General features: G+C 45.5%; 1 protein-coding gene across 10 annotated transcripts in view; it reads left to right on the forward strand.

Annotated features, from left to right (window-relative positions):
* LOC139048619 (microtubule-associated serine/threonine-protein kinase 2-like) overlaps window positions 1-17,751 on the forward strand; it is a 705,675-nt gene that overhangs the window by 291,037 nt on the left and 396,887 nt on the right. The gene's annotated exons all lie outside the window — the stretch shown is intronic.

The raw sequence follows: 17,751 nt of genomic DNA on the forward strand, positions 1-17,751 counted from the left end.
CACCATTGAGATTCCTGCGAAGGTAACAAGTTTCATCTAATTGAACCCGCACTTGGTGAATGGGAGATGCGCCATCACCAAGAATGGTTTAGTGAGGTTTTATTATGCCGACATTAAATAGGGCAGGCACGTCTCACACAAACCCTTAGAAAGAACCGACATGTGACAAATGCTAGGAAAGGTAAACAGTAATATACGTTCTAATGAAGTGTCTTTGTATCAAAACAAAGACAAGAACATCTGCACGAATCATACAAGCTGCACATACCTCTACACCCCACTCTGATTCTAAGAGATGACCCACTTGTACACACCTATTGTGCTAAACATTTTACAGGAAACTGATGTCTTAAATAAATCTTAGAACAATGCAGCTTTTACTATTCATTATCTAACACCTTGCGGCTCACGCAGCATAGCCTTAGTCACTTTTGTGCCGCTAAAACCCAATTAACTAACTCTCATTTTCTGATTCCACTTGACCTGCTTTGCCAAGAGCTTTGCCTGTTCTGTGAGCAGGCAGCTGTGAAGTGTCCTATAAAAAAGTGCACATCACTTTGAAAAAGGTCCCTACCACAAGCTATACATTGTGGCACCCTACCAATAATGCAAATTGTCAGGGTGTCTCCCAATCAGCACAGCTGAACAGCAAATACTTCAGTGTCACTTGGCATTTTGTGTGCTTTGCGCTGAACACCACAATAACGTTGCTCCTGCTGTCACTACTCTACTTTCTTGAGCCAGTGCTTTGTGCTTTTCAGTGGCAGCATCGCATCCATATGAAGAGCTTCGCATAACTTTGTATTATACACTTTGCCTCCCGCGTTTCGGCACGGAGGCTGGCCAGCAGAGCAACATGGTGCCATTCGGCCTGGTAGTCTCAAGCATTCTCTAACTCACTTCTGGCTGATCTTATTCCCCACCAGCGGCTGTGACAAGCCTTTGCTAAGTGTGCCCGAACAAAAGCTCCCCCCAGCGCTCAGCATGATGAAAGCATATATGCAAAACAGGTGCAGAGAGCTAAAAGAGAAACTATTACATGAGAGGCAGTTTATATAATGTTTGTTGGGAAGTCCAGGCAGAGTCCGTGTTTATGTAAAAGAGGGGAATGAGTACTCAAGTGGTCAAGGCTCAGAATTCTACAGTGGAGAAGCAGCGTGGGGCATCGACGTATAAAGTGTGGGCAGGAGGCAGATGTTGCAGAAGTGGTGTGTAACTAAAGAAAGCACGGAAGCATGTCGCGATCCCATAGGTCATGGTGTCCTGGCGTGTCCGGGAACCACGTGCCAGACTGGGGACGCAGCCGTGGGCGAAGTAATGCTGCTGCCATACCCGACCAGGATAAAATTGTGCACTGGAAGCATTGTCTCAGGTAGATGTTAAGTGCACCGTCATTGGACGATGCTCAGTGGTGGCAGGAAGGAAGTTGACCTGACTGAATACGGTGTTGTGGGGCCTAGTGCCAGCGTGTTTATGCAGTGCAGTGGATCCTGCTGACGAACAAAAGTTTGGTCTTGCTACAGCGCGGTCACTGCTGTGGCCGAGCACTTGCTGCTTATGGTGCGCGTGTTGTCGCCGTAGCGAAGGTCGTCAAGATAGATATCTCGTGGGTGTGGACGGAGTCGGCATAGGACGGGCAGTCACTGCTGCCCTCTTGCTGTCGTTTGTAGATGCGGTGGTGCAGGATTGAGCTCAGGTACTGATGCCGTTGTGACCGGTGTGCCTGCATATGATTGCTCACCCAGTAGTTGGTGTTGCACATCAAGGGCTCATGAAGAAGTATGTTTTGGGTTACAGGAGGCATGCACTCTGCAGGAAGTTAAGACGGCACACCTGTGGTTGTAGAATGGCTTTGGGTAGCTGGTGCAAAAAACCATGATTGCAGGGCGACATGCTGCTTGTCTGTCTGCTGGCCAATGTGGCATATGCAGGCAAAGTAGGTGTGTTGTCCTCAGTCGCCCTCTCCTGGTGGCAGCCTCACTGAAGACAGCACCTGATGTTTTAAAAAGCTGGCAGCCGATGCCGCAGGAGACTTAATCGTCTCTATTGTGCAGCAGTAAGCTGAAATGGATGAAGAAGGTGCCCTTTAGGCCATCGAATATGCTCCCATCAAGGAGCAGGAGATGGAAAGGTGCGATAACATCTGCTAGAATCTCCCACTTGCAAAGCCGGTACCGTCACAACTGAGAATACAGAATATTGACGAATAGCTGGGCCTAGACTTGTAAGAACCACACGAGAGGGCTGTGAGGGCGGCAGCTGCAGAAGCCAAGAGTTCTAAAGCGTCGTTGAGCACTATTCTTCATCAGCTGACTGGTTCACATCTGTATGCAGGGTTCGGCGGCAGCACTGCAGAGCCTATTGCTTTTCCCTATGTTCAAAGTCACCAATTGTACGAAGCTGGTTGATGGAGGCAGTGTACCACAGAATTTATTTGTAGAAGGAATAAACAGCACCGGCTGGCCAGCAGAGCAGCATGGTGTAATTCAGCCTGGTTGTCTGAAGCATTCTCTAGCTCATGCCTGACCGATCTTTTTCCTCCTCGGCAGGCATCGCAAGCCTTTGCTACTAGTGCCGCTACAGGCACTAAAACACCATGTGGCAAAAGGTCCGTCTGCGGGCTTTATTGGTGCCAAGCGTGATACTGTTCAGATATGCCATGCATTACAGTCTAAGCTTCGCTAGCTTAACCCCATGTGCTTGGCCCTTTCCTTCATCTTCTTTCAGGCGTGCCACAATTTCCAACAGGCCCATCACTAATCGGTCAAAAACCATTCACTCCTTTCATCAAAAAGGTCACAAGTAGTCATAATGCAAACATCACAGACTTGTTAACAACACAATAATTTGAGTTCTATTTGAACAAGTTGATAAGCTTGAAGTAGCTGCATGCTGGTCATTGCATTATGTGTAGAAATGTGTGAACCTGAGCCTCTTGAGATTGTTCCTTTCATCAGCAGGAAAACGGTAATCAATGTCCTTCACTGAACGAATTATTTCTATTGACAAGTGATGTTATACCATGTGTCGCGAAGCACGACCGGTGGACAAGCCGGGTCGTCAGACACATCGTAAACGAAGCTTGGTTCGATTTCGTCGGCACAACCAAGACACTCATTGTGGAGCAGCCTAGCAGGGCAAGGAAACAGGTTCAATACATAAAGTGCGCTCGAGCCTCGTCGAATGGCAAGAAGGGCAAAAGGAAGCAAGAAATGATGGTGGCGAGCAACAAGCATAGACGGCGTGAAAAGAACTGTGGAGTCGGAAAACCCAACGCAGGAAACGGGTACAAGTGCGGCAGAGTATGGAGGAATCTCGGTGTCGGCGGTGACGAACACACGACCGGAAGTGTCATCAGTATCTTCAAAAACGTTGGTGCCGAATGGCGACAGCGCGAGTTCAGCATGGGCACATATGATGAGAGGACAGAAAGTCCCATCCTAAAATCATGGCATGGGAGCAGCGAGGCAGAACAACGAACTCAACATGGTATAAAGCACCGCTTATAACAACACGCACGGTACACTTCCCTAAGGGTTCAATCGGCGCAGCGCTTGCTGTACGTAATGAAATGGCAGAATATGGCGTCGCGACTTTTCTAAGGGAACGACGAAGCTTTTCCGAAATCACTGATATTGCTGCTCCCGTGTCTACAAGCGCATGAACGGCAATGTCTTCTGCATAAACTTCAAGGACGTTCGCAGGAAATAAATGAGGTCTTGAGGAGTTCGCTGAGATCGCAGTTCTTGCCTCCGGAACTGCGGTCCTTAGTTTTCCTCTCGGATAGCTTCAGGACGACGGATAAGCGGCGACAGAAAACGCCGACGGGGAGACGGAGACCGACGGGTATTGAAGGGTCGGGAAAGAGGAGATGAGGCTTCGAAGGGCTGAGCGGCAGCAGCAGAATGGGACGGAGAGTTGAAACCGCTACTGTGTGCCCTCGGAGAATCTGAAGGATACCATCCACGCCGGCGGCAAAGCCATGCGACATGCCCAGGTAGGCCGCACGAATAACATATAGGCCGATTGTCATGGGTGCGCCATGGATTGAGAACAGCGGGCGAAGACTGTTGGAAATACTGCCGAGGTGGGCGCACGGGCTGCTGTGGCGGCCAGTAGGTGCTTGGGGGGGGGGGGGGGCAGGAGAATATGTTGCAGCTGCTTGTGGAGGGGAGGGAAAGCCGCTGGTAAGTCTGGATTGATTACCAGCAGAAGGAGGCCTTGGATTAGCGACAACGGCAGCGTACGTAAGTGGCACAGGCGTAGGAGGCGGTTGATGAGTAAGTGGTACTGCGTTAGCGACTTGTTCTTGTATCATGTGACGGAGATCTGGAGACAAGCGCGGCTCTGAGGCTGGAGCGACTGGCAGAAGAGAGAGTTGGCGCGCCACTTCTCGTACAAATTGCTTGATTCTGTCGAAAATGTCTGAACTGCAAGGAGTAGAAGTGACACCATCACTCAGAGCTGAAAGCGCGACGTCCGGAGCGAGTGCTTGGCGCGTAGAAAGCCGTTGTTTGCGCAGCTCCTCATAGCTCTGGCAAAGCGTTATGATGTCGTTGACCGTCTGAGGATTCCTTGCCAAGAGCATTAGGAAGGCGCAATCTTGTATGCCTTTGTATCTTGTATGCCTTGTATGCAATCTTGTATGTTCTTGACCTTGGCATCTTCGGTCATATCTGGGTCTATACGCCGGCAGATGTCAACTACATCTTCAATGTAGCTCGTAAAAGTTTCGCCCTTTTGTCGGGCACGACAGCGAAGCTGTTGTTCAGCCCGGAGTTTGCGCACAGCAGGGCGACCGAAGACTTCTTGAAGTGCCGTTCGGAATGCTGGCCAGGTGGAAAAGTCAGCCTCATGGTTGCGGAACCAAAGATGGGCGACCCTGGAAAGGTAGAATGGGACGTAGCCAAGCTTGTCAGCTTCAGACCATTTCTTGTGGGCACTCACGATGATGATGACACGTATGATGACAGCCAGTCCTCTACGTCATGATCGTCAGTGCCATTGAATATGGGAGGATCCCGTTGGCGTGGCGCACCAGGACAGACGACTGGAGGCGGTGCCATGGGTGGCGCGGTAGGACTAGTCTCCTCAGGCATGGGAGATGTGACAGGGATCGTCCGGCTTCGGAGTTCCAGGGTGGCAATAAGTCCAGCACCTTCCACCAAATGTCGCGAAGCACTTTGAGCAGTAAGCGTTCACGACCAGAACGTTGGGGCAGCGAGAGGTAGTGTAGCCAACCGAGCACCGAAACAAGGTTGTTCTTTCGCGTCGTCGTTGTCTCTCTCCTAGCCACAGCCCCACTGCTCCCTATTTTACAGTACACATGAATTAAATATGTGAATGAAACCTGTCAATGAGAAACAACCCCCACAACTTCAAAGTGGCAAGTTCCTACAGTCACAGATGTGCAAAGTAACGCAGCAGCATACACATCACGAAAAAACACTACAAACAATACAAACAATACAAACACTACACACAAAAGCTTGTTCTCTCTCGAGACTTCAAATGCATATAAAGTTACCATATTTCCCATTTTGGGACAATGTTTCTGCCATGGTACAAGTCCAGCAGGTAAGGCTGAAACTGGCCTGCAGCTTCCATCATTTGCAACTGCCCTGAACATTTAACGCAAAAGCAGTATGTATGGCGATCAAAATGTTCAATTTCCATAATTCTTGTTAAGACATAAAGCTTGCCTCTTGCAACAAAGAGAGACTCAATTCTGTGAAACTCTGGGCCTGTATTTTGTTTCACAAGGACGCTTCCACATCTATAATGGCGATGATCAAGGGTTGCACGATGCACTTGATGAGCAGTTGTTGGCAAAACCTTTTTTGCACACTCTGGAAGAGCATCCCACACAACTTGCTTGCTCTGTACTGTTGAAAGACCCTCATACAACTGGTAGCTGTGAAGTTGGTAGCTTTGCTTCAGCTGGTGCCGCATAGCAAGTGTAAATGTAAGGTTCCTAAAATTTTTTACGGCTGCGGCCAGCTTCTTGAACTGTTGATGCTTTGCCTCAAACCTCATCGACCACATATGTTTAAGAGGTCCCACTTCACGCAAAAATCTTGGGTAGTGCACAAGAAAATGCAACTTTGGTATCACTGAATCTCGGCCATAGCGCTTCACAAATTCAGTGAGGAATGCCTGCACCAGCACACTCAAGTATGCGAGGCTTTCAGCTGGGATTTCTGGTGAAAACACAACATCAAGGATTTCCCTGAACTGCAACAGCAGCTCCCAGTCCTCATTGCTCTCTGGTATCTTTCCTCCCAGGATCAATGTAATGAACCTGAGCAGGCACCACTTATTTGAAGCTGTTCCTGTTAAACCAGCACTGCCAGTGATGAAAGTCATGTTGAATGGCACAGGCTTGTTTTTCAAGTCATTAGGACCATATTCAAATGCAGACAGATCAGACAAGTCTTGCTTGGAGAGCAAGCCAGAAGAAAGAAGTCCTCTCAGAACATGACGCAGCACACACTCTGCTCCTCCTTCTAAGATGTCATGCATTATATCTGGGGGTAGCTGACGGGTTACGTCAAAGTATGGAAGTGTTAAAAGTGGAGATACATCATTTACCCCATAGAGGCGTTTGTTGGCAGTGCCGTTAACAGCAATGGCTGCAAGATGCATCTTGTGCCTTTGTGCAGTGCGCAGTTTGCACATGTCTTCCGATGTTTTATCTGCCAGCTGGTTCTTAAACACCATACAGAATCTGCACACTCGGCCACGGCTGAAACAGCAGGAGAAGCCACCAAGGCGATTCAAAGACAAATTGTCGCCACAGATGCCAAAAACTAGCACTTGAGCACATTTTTTTGATCCTCTGTACTCGAAGCTGAGGCCATGCTCGTACAACTTATTCAAGACATCTAGCAAAGGCTGCAAGATGGCTGTCAGGCCATAAGTCTTGACATAGGTGTAGCGCACCAGCAATAATAAATAAATGTTCTGCAGCTGTGATCTGTACTTCACATGAAGGTTTAGCAAGCTGCAGTATACAGCCAGTAGCTTATGCATGCCTCGCTTTGGTCCCAAAGGGTTTGCAACTTCTACCTCATCTGTGTAGAGGAGTAGCAGTATGGTGCATTCACTCCCTTCTCGCATTATGCTTTTGAAATGTTCTCTATATATAAGGCCATCATTGAAGTCTTTGTACACAGTAGGTTCTGAAGCCGTGAACTCAGGTGTGGTCAAATGGGACACAATGTCTGGCGCTTTGCACAAAGCGTTCAGTAGCTTTGGTAGCGGCACATAGTGATACACAGCATTCTGGGCAAGCAGTTGCTGCTCTGGCTCAACGAAGGGGAAATTCTCTTTTGCATACCTCTCCCTTTGTCGTCTGCTCTTAATACCATTGAATAGTTGTGACACAAAGGAGCACTGGAGCAGACACTCAAGGTCAGCTGCTGTCTGTGGTGCTTTCTTAGCATGAGTGATCTCTTCAGAATAAGCTTTGAGCACCAGCTCAAAGACGAACTCCAACTCTGTAAACAGCATCTCCACAGCAGTATGAGGCAAACTGTGCTGCTCAGTTACTTTTAAAAAAAAGTTCCAGATAGTTGACTTTGCCTGCTGGAGAAACTGATGAAACCCGTGAACTTGTGGCTTTTGCTTGTCTGATGAATCACTTGACGGCGTGTCGTCATCAATGTGGCAAAAGTCACTCTCTGAAGCTTGCCGATTTGGACGCGATTCCCCGGGCTGAGATTCTGCTGCGTCATTTTCCTGCGCTTGGAATACACGTTGGAAGTTGCTCCCGTTTTCTTCTAGCACACTCCTGTGACGACGATACAAGTGCGATCGGTAAGAAGAAAAGTTCGTGTACGTACTCGCACAGCCGTTGATGCCACAAAACACACTAAAATTCGGTTCGGCGCTGTGGGTTATGCCTATGTGGTTCACGACTTTTGTCAGCTGACAAGAGAAGTACGGGCACTTAGGGCAATACTTTACATCCATCGCTGTCTTTACAGAAAGGCACACAGCAGGTTTTCTAACTTTGCCTCACGTGTGTTCTCCGACCACTGCCTAGACGTAGCGCCGCATTTACGTATTTCCTTTCAGTTATTGCATGAGCGCCAAAAAAATTTAGCAGTCTGGTAATAAATTTTGCGTAATAATTTGTTATTCATAAAATGGAAATATTGCTTCATACAACATTGGCCGGCCTCAACACGTGTTGTCAACTACTCTACCTCGGCGAGGAATACCTTCGCTTCACTGGCTACCGATGCCATATAGGTCTGTTTTCACGTGCTCGACCATCTCCTGTATGTCAACACCTATATCGCGAGCCTTGCTTGACCCGTTAAAGCAATCACTTATTCGATAGCGACGCCGGCATTCTTTAGAACGCGCATCGGGTTATATTATCTGCTTCTTGCTGTGAAGGTGCTTTGCTTGTCAGGCCATGGCGTGCAAATGTTTGGTAACGTTTGGCGACAAGAACGTCGTCGTGCCTTTTGTTGGCCCTTGGAAGCGCGCACAGCTATTCGAATACTTGAAGCGTGAGCGGGCATTCGCCGGTATAGACTTCGGCAGCGCAACACTGACGGTAAGTGTAATTTCAATATATGTTTGCGGTGTCTCCAGTCACGTTCCATTGTTTGCCTTCAACTCGGGCGATTGTGAGGGTTGTATTCAGTTACCTACGGCAAGCTCAAAGTTGCAACATTCCGTGCGGTTGTGATTACTGATGTATTACGCAGTGTCAGGCAAAGCTAAGGTGCAACCGACGGCAGAAAGAAAAGTTACAGCGGAAAGAGTGTTGTAGACGCTGTTTATTGTCCTGAACTTTTTCCTCCCGTGGTCTAGTCTTAACGTTGCGTAATAAGATGAACCAACTGGCCCAGCAACAAGTATTGATATGGTAGGAAAATAACTGACAGGGATTCAGACAACAGGAGCACTGGCTCAACTGAACGCTTTATCGCATTGACAATAATTTATATACATATACAAGAATGACACGTGTTGTATGCCAGATAGGCAAGGCACATCAAGACAACATGCTGCCCATGAATTCAACTTCATTGTAATGAAGGGCAATAAATGTTTGATGAATGCAAAAGGCACGACCTTAGTGCATAAGCCATGTTTCTACAATGTCATCATGTGCCCTGCATACCTGGCATGCACCACGTGTCTTTGTTTGCATACTAGTTCTTAATAAAGTTTACTGGCCTAAACAGACAATGGTAAACAGTCGCACAATACTGTTAATAACTGCACATAATGATTTTAAGGCGTGCAAAATATATGCACTCATGCATAAACGCAAGCAGCGAGTGAGACTTTTCGAAAGCCTTGTTAACGTTCTGACATTCACACCATGCTGTGACTTCATATATAAAATTTGACCGCTATGGATGCTCTGTGAACACAGCCTGTATAACTTTGATAACCATTTGATGCAGAGTTAGATTTGTAAACCTCATGCTGCTTCCCCTTACCAATTTTTGTTTCTTTTTATGAAGCACTAGACCTTTACACAAAATTATACTGCCTACAGTTACTAGATTACAGCTTTCTCTCCCAAATGGAGCAATCTCATTTAAAGTGGTCCTTAGGTTATTTCAAAACCTTTTCTAGATTTTACGTGTCTGACCACTGTAGTGGGCCCCGAGCTATGGCTTCCTCATAAATTGTCATTTTTTTTCTAACGCCTAAACTGAGGTCAAGGCTGTGTACAAGTGTTTGCTGATTTGCCACAAACATTTTTGACAGGTTTTTGATGCCGACTTTGGATTGCATGTCGATGTGACCGATGACTTTATCATTGCGGACAAGTCGAAGTTGGAGATAAAAGAAGGGAGCCAGTATCGGTAAGTTTTTTGCTGTATTTAGCAATTGTCGATTTCAAGGGAAAGTCCTTTAGGGGTGAAAAAATAAACAGCATGCCCAGCTGATTTTGTTAAATTGATGAAATTTTTTGACATGCACCTAACTTATTAAGGTTTCTATGAGCAAATTGTGCAGTATCAATCATTATTCTAAATGCATTGCAGAATTGTTGATGTCATTGATGTGGAGGTCCTCCCAGCTGCACCACAAGAACCACCTGCACGCAGAGTTTACACCCTGCCGTCGGTGCCTGTTGATATCAGGTTAAGTATCGAGAAGCACCAGCCAGGCCGCTACTTTGCGAATCGACGCAGAGTGGTTGAGTGGCTGTACCACGACCTCTGCACCTACACAATGTAAGCTGGCTAACCCTTACAACTTCTTCACTTCAGCTCATCAATGCATTGCTCAGTAGGGTGTGTTATTATATAGATAGATAGATAGATAGATAGATAGATAGATAGATAGATAGATAGATAGATAGATAGATAGATAGATAGATAGATAGATAGATAGATAGATAGATAGATAGATAGATAGATAGATAGATAGATAGATAGATAGATAGATAGATAGATAGAGAAATGTTTAATGATATGAAATGCAGAGTTCGGCCTGAGGTACATTATTCTGTGTTGGGAGGAGGGAAAGAAAGAGGAAAGAAAAAGGCGCATGATGGGTGACAATGATGAGGAAATATGTAAAACATACAGTAAGCTATTTGCACTCTGCATTACCACTACAGGCCACCTTCAGCAGCATGCTATGGAATACTAGTGGCACTGCCCACCTTTCAGTGTGGTAACAGCCGTTAGTTTGATTAGACTTTGATTTGCCTCTCACGTGGTGAAAATTACGGTCAGTGAACTGTTCATCGAACTTTACTGTACAACTACAAAGGAATGTGATGATCTTATGGATGTTTCTACTTAAATTTACGCAATTGCTTAAAGCAACTTTCTGAAGCTATTCGTTTTGTATACATGAGATTGCATTTGCCGACTCCCATGACGGAAAATTGTCACCTGTTCATTTGCAGCGTGAAGCTGCTAGAAAGAGAGCTTCCTAGTTGATGAAAAATTCTTCCTATGCGAAAAAAACTCCTGGACTGTGCAAGTACAAATTAGGTGGCATACTTGACACGGTAACTGTTCTGCCCATTAAGTTGCTTTTTGGAAGCTTACCCCCGAATGCAGAGATCTAACTTGGCTCGAACTTGACTCCTGGCAGTCTCAAGACAGCTTCACCGAGCATCTTAAATTGTTCTCGAGCTTGCGAACGACTTGGCTGGGCCAAAGTCCCCCCCAAGTTTCAAGTCTGCTCCTGGGCTAGCTTTAACCTGACTTCGTGCGTTATTCCAACATGGCAGCCTCCCGAACGGACGTCGCGCGGAGGTTAGTTGCTTTCGAGTTTGCTTGCCACGTCATAGATACAGCATTTTCGTAGGCGCAGCCCTTGCTGAAAATTCCGCGACTCGCCCTACGTGACCGAGGGAATCCGATGGAGCTGTACAACGACGAACAATTCCTTGGTCGCTGCAGATTCACGAAGAACGCTGTGCGACAACTTCTCGCTATGTTGCCTATTCGGGAAAGAGGGGAGAACAGAGGACAGCATGTGTGCCTCTCGTGCTGCAGTTGCTGATGGCTATGCTGTTTTACGGCGCTGGCACATTTCAAACAGTCACCGTGAGTCTGGTCCGCATTCCTCAGTCAACAGTGTGCCGCGCAGTTGGAAAGATGACCCTGCTCATCGCGGAGCACTTGCGACCGATTCTGGTGCGCTTCCCGCAGTCGTGGAAAGATTGATTGCGAGCGTATTTTCTCATCTCTAATGGTTGCACATGCCATCACTAGTTATTAGCGCTCACAAACGTATTTATGCTCAGCATGCCGAACTGTCATGCACTCATCTACCGAATACGAAACATGCACTGAGCATAATAAAAAGTAGCCCAAATGAGCCAGTCATGCAGAACATGTGCGCTTACCTGTTTTGTGGCGCTTTCGCTTTTCTTTCGGAGCTTCCTCCTTTCCGCTTTTGCTTCAGATTGTTCCAGCATTTTTTCAGTTGCAGGTGATCGCGCCGCGTAATCCCGTGGTTGGCATTATATTGTCTTGCTATTTCTTTCCATGTCTCGTTCTGCCTGGTCAACGACGCAACATCAGTTTCCTTGCATTCCACAATATGCTTGTATTCGTTCACGAGTGCCGTCAGCAGGCTCTATTCGTCTTCTGTAAAACGGGGTGCTGTCTTGCGTTGCGGTGCGTCCTCTTGGGAGGAGAGTGTGTGAGCATGACATTTCAGTGTCAAAGCCTGTTGAACAGGACAGCAATTTCGTACCAAATGCGGCCGTCGTGCGAGCCCCACAACTTGTTTTCCTAACATACGACACTTTCCTAGCAGACGACATGCGCTGCCAATTTGCGATGTCTATGACTGTGCCACACTCTCCCTCTTGGTCTCGACAAAGATTCCATGCGAAGTAGACAAATCTTTTGCACCTGTCATTTTATTTATTTATTTTGTTTTTTATTAGGTGTTGTCACCCATATGGGTGTGGACAGGGGACTCTACGGCGCTCGCTACTCCTCGTTCGCAGCACATGTTGCAGGTTTTCTTGTTTATGACTCCGACCTAGCGCATTCGAATAGGTTGGCCTTTTCTTCAAAGGGTCATGTAGCCCGACCAGAACAAAGGCCGTTGCCTTCCTGCTGGAATGCCTATAGGCAAAAAGAGACGTGCGAGCTCCCTCAGAAACCGACCGTATGCCTCGTCTCGGCCTTTTGCATGCAGTTGCCGGCCAAGACGGTGCATGAACGCCTTGCGGCAATCGAGAACAAAAGCTGTTGAAAGACCACTATACGAACCAACCATTTCGTTCGCTTCTCTACGGCCAGTTATACGAATGTGCAACAAGACCTCTAAGTTAAAAAGAAGCTAAAACCAAAATAAATGTGACTATAAAGTTAAATTGCACTCAAATACACTGTCGCCTAAAAGTGGAGCACTGACTTGAAAAAATTGTGAAACCTGCAACTCGAAAAGCCCGCCAAAACAACGAAACTTGAAGACCACTTAAACCCGCCGGTAACGGGCACTTTCCGCAAGCAAGACAAACGCGAGTTATTGTCATCTTAGTTGAAATCAAGAAAAAGAAATGGACATGGGCAGGGCATGTAATAAGGAGGGAAGATAACCGATGGTCATTAAGGGTTATGGACTGGATTCCAAGGGAAGGGAAGCAGTAGCAGGGGGTGGCAGAAAGTTAGGTGGGCGGATGAGATTAGGAAGTTTGCAAGGACAGCATGGCCACAATTAGCACATGGCCGGGGTAGTTGGAAAAGTGTAGGAGAGGCCTTTGCCCTGCAGTGGGCGTAACCAGGCTGATGATGATGATGTGTTATATCCAGGTTTTCGCTTGAGCTTGCCGCTCGCATACAAGTAAGGAATTGTTGGCGGTATCGTAACATTTTTGTTGGTGACAAAAAGTAATTATAATAATGTTTATATATTCCTTTTGTGAGCAGTATGGTGCAGTAATGCTTGAAGCTATAGCAGACAAGCTTGAAAAAGTGTTACATTGAGTAAACGTGTACTTCAGTGATGAAACAGCTTTTTTTAAATCTGAACAACAGCAACTGTCATCAGTGTTCGTGCATGTTTTTGCTGTTTTGTTGTTCTTGATTGTTGTTTCTACACCAAACAAGTAAGCATGCTTGTTAGGTGTTCACTGAAATGAGGCAACCTTCAACTTCTATTATCTGATCAAGTCAACAGCATTACTGCCAACACATTTTGCATAGAACTTGCAAGGTACTCTGTAAAATAATCATATTATATTTTGTGCACCAAAATGTATGTCAAGGTCAGGGTGTCGAACCGGAAAAAGTATGGGTTCAGTTCATGTTTAGTGTGCTCTCTTTCACTCCATCTTGGATAAAGATCTAGAACGGTTTGTGAACCAGTTGGCAACACCGAACCGGTCCAGCACAATAAACTTATGTGCTACACATTACACAATGCTATCGACTCAAACATGCTAATCTTAAAAACTCCAGACAACACTGCTCAAGTGACTGCACTTGTAAGTTCCCTAGGACTTGTATTTTTAAGTTTCATTACATTTCTTTTTCATTTCCAATCATGTGTCGAGCTCTTGGGACAATCAGAAGTTTTGTCAGGAGGTGGAAGAAATTGTCCTGTTGGCAGACCGGAAAGGGCAATCGGTGTTGTTATATAAATATAAGGGCAATTCATTGGAAATAGCTACAGTGGGCATGCTGATAAACCCGGCCATCTTTTGAGGGCTGCATTGTGCGGCAAGCACGTGCACCAATTCGATGCATCCACTCGCAATTCTCTGTGCTCATTTTCCTGCATTTCTTTATATTGCTAATCATACTGAGAGCAAGTAAAACACTAGAAATTTACTCTCATGTTTGGAGAGAGCAAAATATGAGCCTGGTCGAATAGAGGAAAATAATTGACCGTCAAATATAAATTGAAGTGAAATAAAACTAATAGTTTCTAGAGTCTGTTCGGTAGCAAAACTTATTTACATGCATGTATTCTACATGTGACAGGGCAAGGCATCATCTGGTGCACAATCACATTGAAAGTTATGATTAATAATGAGCTCTACTTGGATTCAACTAGTGCGTAGTGCAGTGCTTGTTGAGTTGTAGGCTACAGTGCTGCGCATCATTTTGAAGGAATACAAACACGTTAAGGTTGGCAAAGCAATAAATTGCTTTGTATAAACCAAAACAGCGAATTGACAGGCACTGCATAAAGGGCAAGAAGCACTGGCGCAACGGTGGGTAATTATTTTAGATAAGTTGACCTCCTTCACACACATATATATATTTTTTCAGGAATCTAACTGTCAACCCAACAGCAGCAATGTACCAGAATCACTTAAATGGGTCTCCATTTGGATCGGTGGAGAGTTTTAGTTTAGAGGACGCAAGCGGCTTGCATACTCAAAAACTAGGGGCGATGGTACTGCGCATGTGCCGTACCGTGGCCCCTAGTTATTGCGTATGCAAGCCGCTTGCGTACTTTATTCTAAAACTCTACTCTCTCCATGAAGACTCTAATTAGTGTTCTTATTTATACTTCGAGCTGCTTTGTTCTGAACCCATAACCAATACATATATATATTGCTAAGGTTTCTGTCAGGTTCAGTTCTGGCCGAACTTCCAATTCGGGTACGGGTTTGGTTCGACACCCTGGTTAAGATCCCTTATGCCACCTCTTTACATCATATAAGAAGGAAGGAAATATCTGGCAGCCATCTTTTGTTACATGCAATACCTTTACCAGTCAATAACCTTTGCCTTCTCTTCCTTTCCTTTGCTACCACTTTTGCCTTGAGCAGGCGCAGCAGTTATGTGGCCCTTCCTCTGGACAGAAGTGGGGTGCACTCTTCGCTGCTGTATGACAAGGAGGATCTTTGGGATCAATGACAGGGTGATCAATTTTCTGATCCCTCTGCTGTGTCACTCCTTTTACTTTATGGGCATGTCATTGCTGTGAGATGTCTTCATGCTTGCACTTCATCCTGCATGGTTATGTGTGTGATGTGCTACTGTGACACGTTTAATGGGCTGCCATTGTGACTCTTGTTCTCCTGTAAAAGCTATAAGAAGACTGTTTTTTCAGTTGTGGGTATAGAAAGAAGATTCAGCAGCTGAGGTAGTAGCTTCCTCGCATTGAAATCTTAAAAACATCATTGTGGGCGGGTATCGCCCACCTTAGTAAAACAGCAGCAGTCAATGTCTACACCACAGACATAGTTTTTTTCTTGTCCATGCTTCGAGTACAGGATTTCGAGCAATATAAGTCTGTAAGGGGCTAGTTGACTTATTTTTCACTTGATTGGTACATACATTGGTGTACATACATAACAAAAGATTATTGGATAAAAGCTGCATTTACCCGCTGTGGTTGCTCAGTGGCTATGGTGTTAGGCTGCTGAGCATGAGGTCGCGGGATCGAATCCCGGCCCCTGCGGCCGCATTTCGATGGGGGCGAAACGCGAAAACACCCGTGTACTTAGATTTAGGCGCACGTTAAAGAACCCCAGGTGGTCGAAATTTCCGTAGTCCCCCACTACGGCGTGCCTCATAATCAGAAAGTGATTTTGGCACCTAAAACCCCATAATTTAATTTTTAATTAAAACCTGCGTTTGAACACCCCGACAAGCCACACTACCCCACATAAAGACAGAAGGCAACAATGTAGCAATGTTTTAATGTAGTACAAATCATAACATGTGATGTAATCAATGAGCAATGGTGAGTCATCACCCCACCTACTTTAATACTACCAAGCTTAGAATGACAGTAAGTTGAGTTAGTTGGTATGGATTCATAATTTGAAAGCAGACTCAAGGGAAGAGAATGAAGCACAAATGCAGACTATCAACTGAAAGTTCTCTCTGAGGCAAAAAAGAAAGACACAAAACTTATCTACGCACACTTGGGTATGGTAGTGCCACCTGTCGATCAGGAGCAAGACAGTCGCTGTTTTTTCTGTTTTATCCTATTCTGTTGGATGCTTCACATACACATTATCATCATTACTCACCAACTTGCCCAACTGTCAGCCTTGCTAAACGCCGCTACTCAGTATGTTGTGATACCGCATGCAAGTATACCTGTAGCAATGACAGCTGCGTGTTTACTTCCTGCATGGTATAAAAAGAAAGTTTTTTTTTGCTTGAAATAGGCGCGGATGGATTGCTCGTTTCACTTCCTTCAATAACTTTGCGTTGCCATCGTTTTCATGCAGATATGAAGTGTGAATCTATTCCCACACCGTAATTTGTCACTGTTTTGTAGAGCCAGCCACCTTTTTTTTCTTCTTTTTTTTAACGAGCGTTTGCCTTCTAGAGAAGCTCTATCGTCAATACCAGCAGAATGTATTTGCAGCACCAATTCACAACAAAGCTGTATAATAAAGGCACAGAAATATGAAAATTAACCACAGGATTTGCTTATACAGCATACAAATCAACTGAATCAGACTCTCGGCTAAAATACTTTCCACAACAGGCCGTTATTCTGCACCCATGCGTTGCAAAGGCTAGCAGTGGGCGACACCGTAGCAGATGCTCTGCACGTGATCCTACTTTCTACATAATCGGGTGCTGACGGTAGACAGCACCCGATTATATAACCCTAATAAGCGCAATATTGGAGTACGCCTTTATCACATGAAATCCCCATCATAAAAAAGACGTTAAACTGTTAGAATCACTAGAGAAAAAAGCTGTTAGGCTTATCTGTCGTCGTTGTGATAGATATTTTTCAACCTCTTGGAACCTTTCTAACCTGTACGTTATCACACTCCAGAAATGTCGCACTTTGATTGTTTTAAGTTGCACATTTATGCATGTTCGCCATGTTGTTCTCGGCATTATATTTCATTTTCAGCCCCCTCAAATACTTGTCAATATCATGCTCGAACTATTTTTCCGCATAGTTCTCATTTAGACTTGGTTTTGTGCAGTTTTTTCCCTCATGATTCAGTGCTGGAATGCTTTGCCTGGGAATGTACATGAATGCCCTTTAGATGAATTTCTTACAGCTATTAGTTGGAATGTATCTGTGAAATTCATTCTTCTCTTCCTACTCCTGCTATAGCCAAATGTTTGGCTGCAGTATATACAAATAAACAAGTAACGAAAATAAGAAGCTAGGTTAACATATTTGGAACAGGCTTCTTCTGTTATATTATTACGATATTATCACGAGATGCTCAAAAGACGAGCCGCCGCGAGAACGACGAAGTGGGGCTGTGCCCATGGCACGAGCGAATGTCAGCCTGGCGCTCTGGCTCCAGTGTAAACAGCCTCTAAATAGTTTCTTCCGTCTGTGTCTTTC

This window comes from Dermacentor albipictus, chromosome 8 (genome assembly GCF_038994185.2).
Source record: "Dermacentor albipictus isolate Rhodes 1998 colony chromosome 8, USDA_Dalb.pri_finalv2, whole genome shotgun sequence".
In the NCBI taxonomy this organism is placed as follows: Eukaryota; Metazoa; Arthropoda; class Arachnida; order Ixodida; family Ixodidae; genus Dermacentor; species Dermacentor albipictus.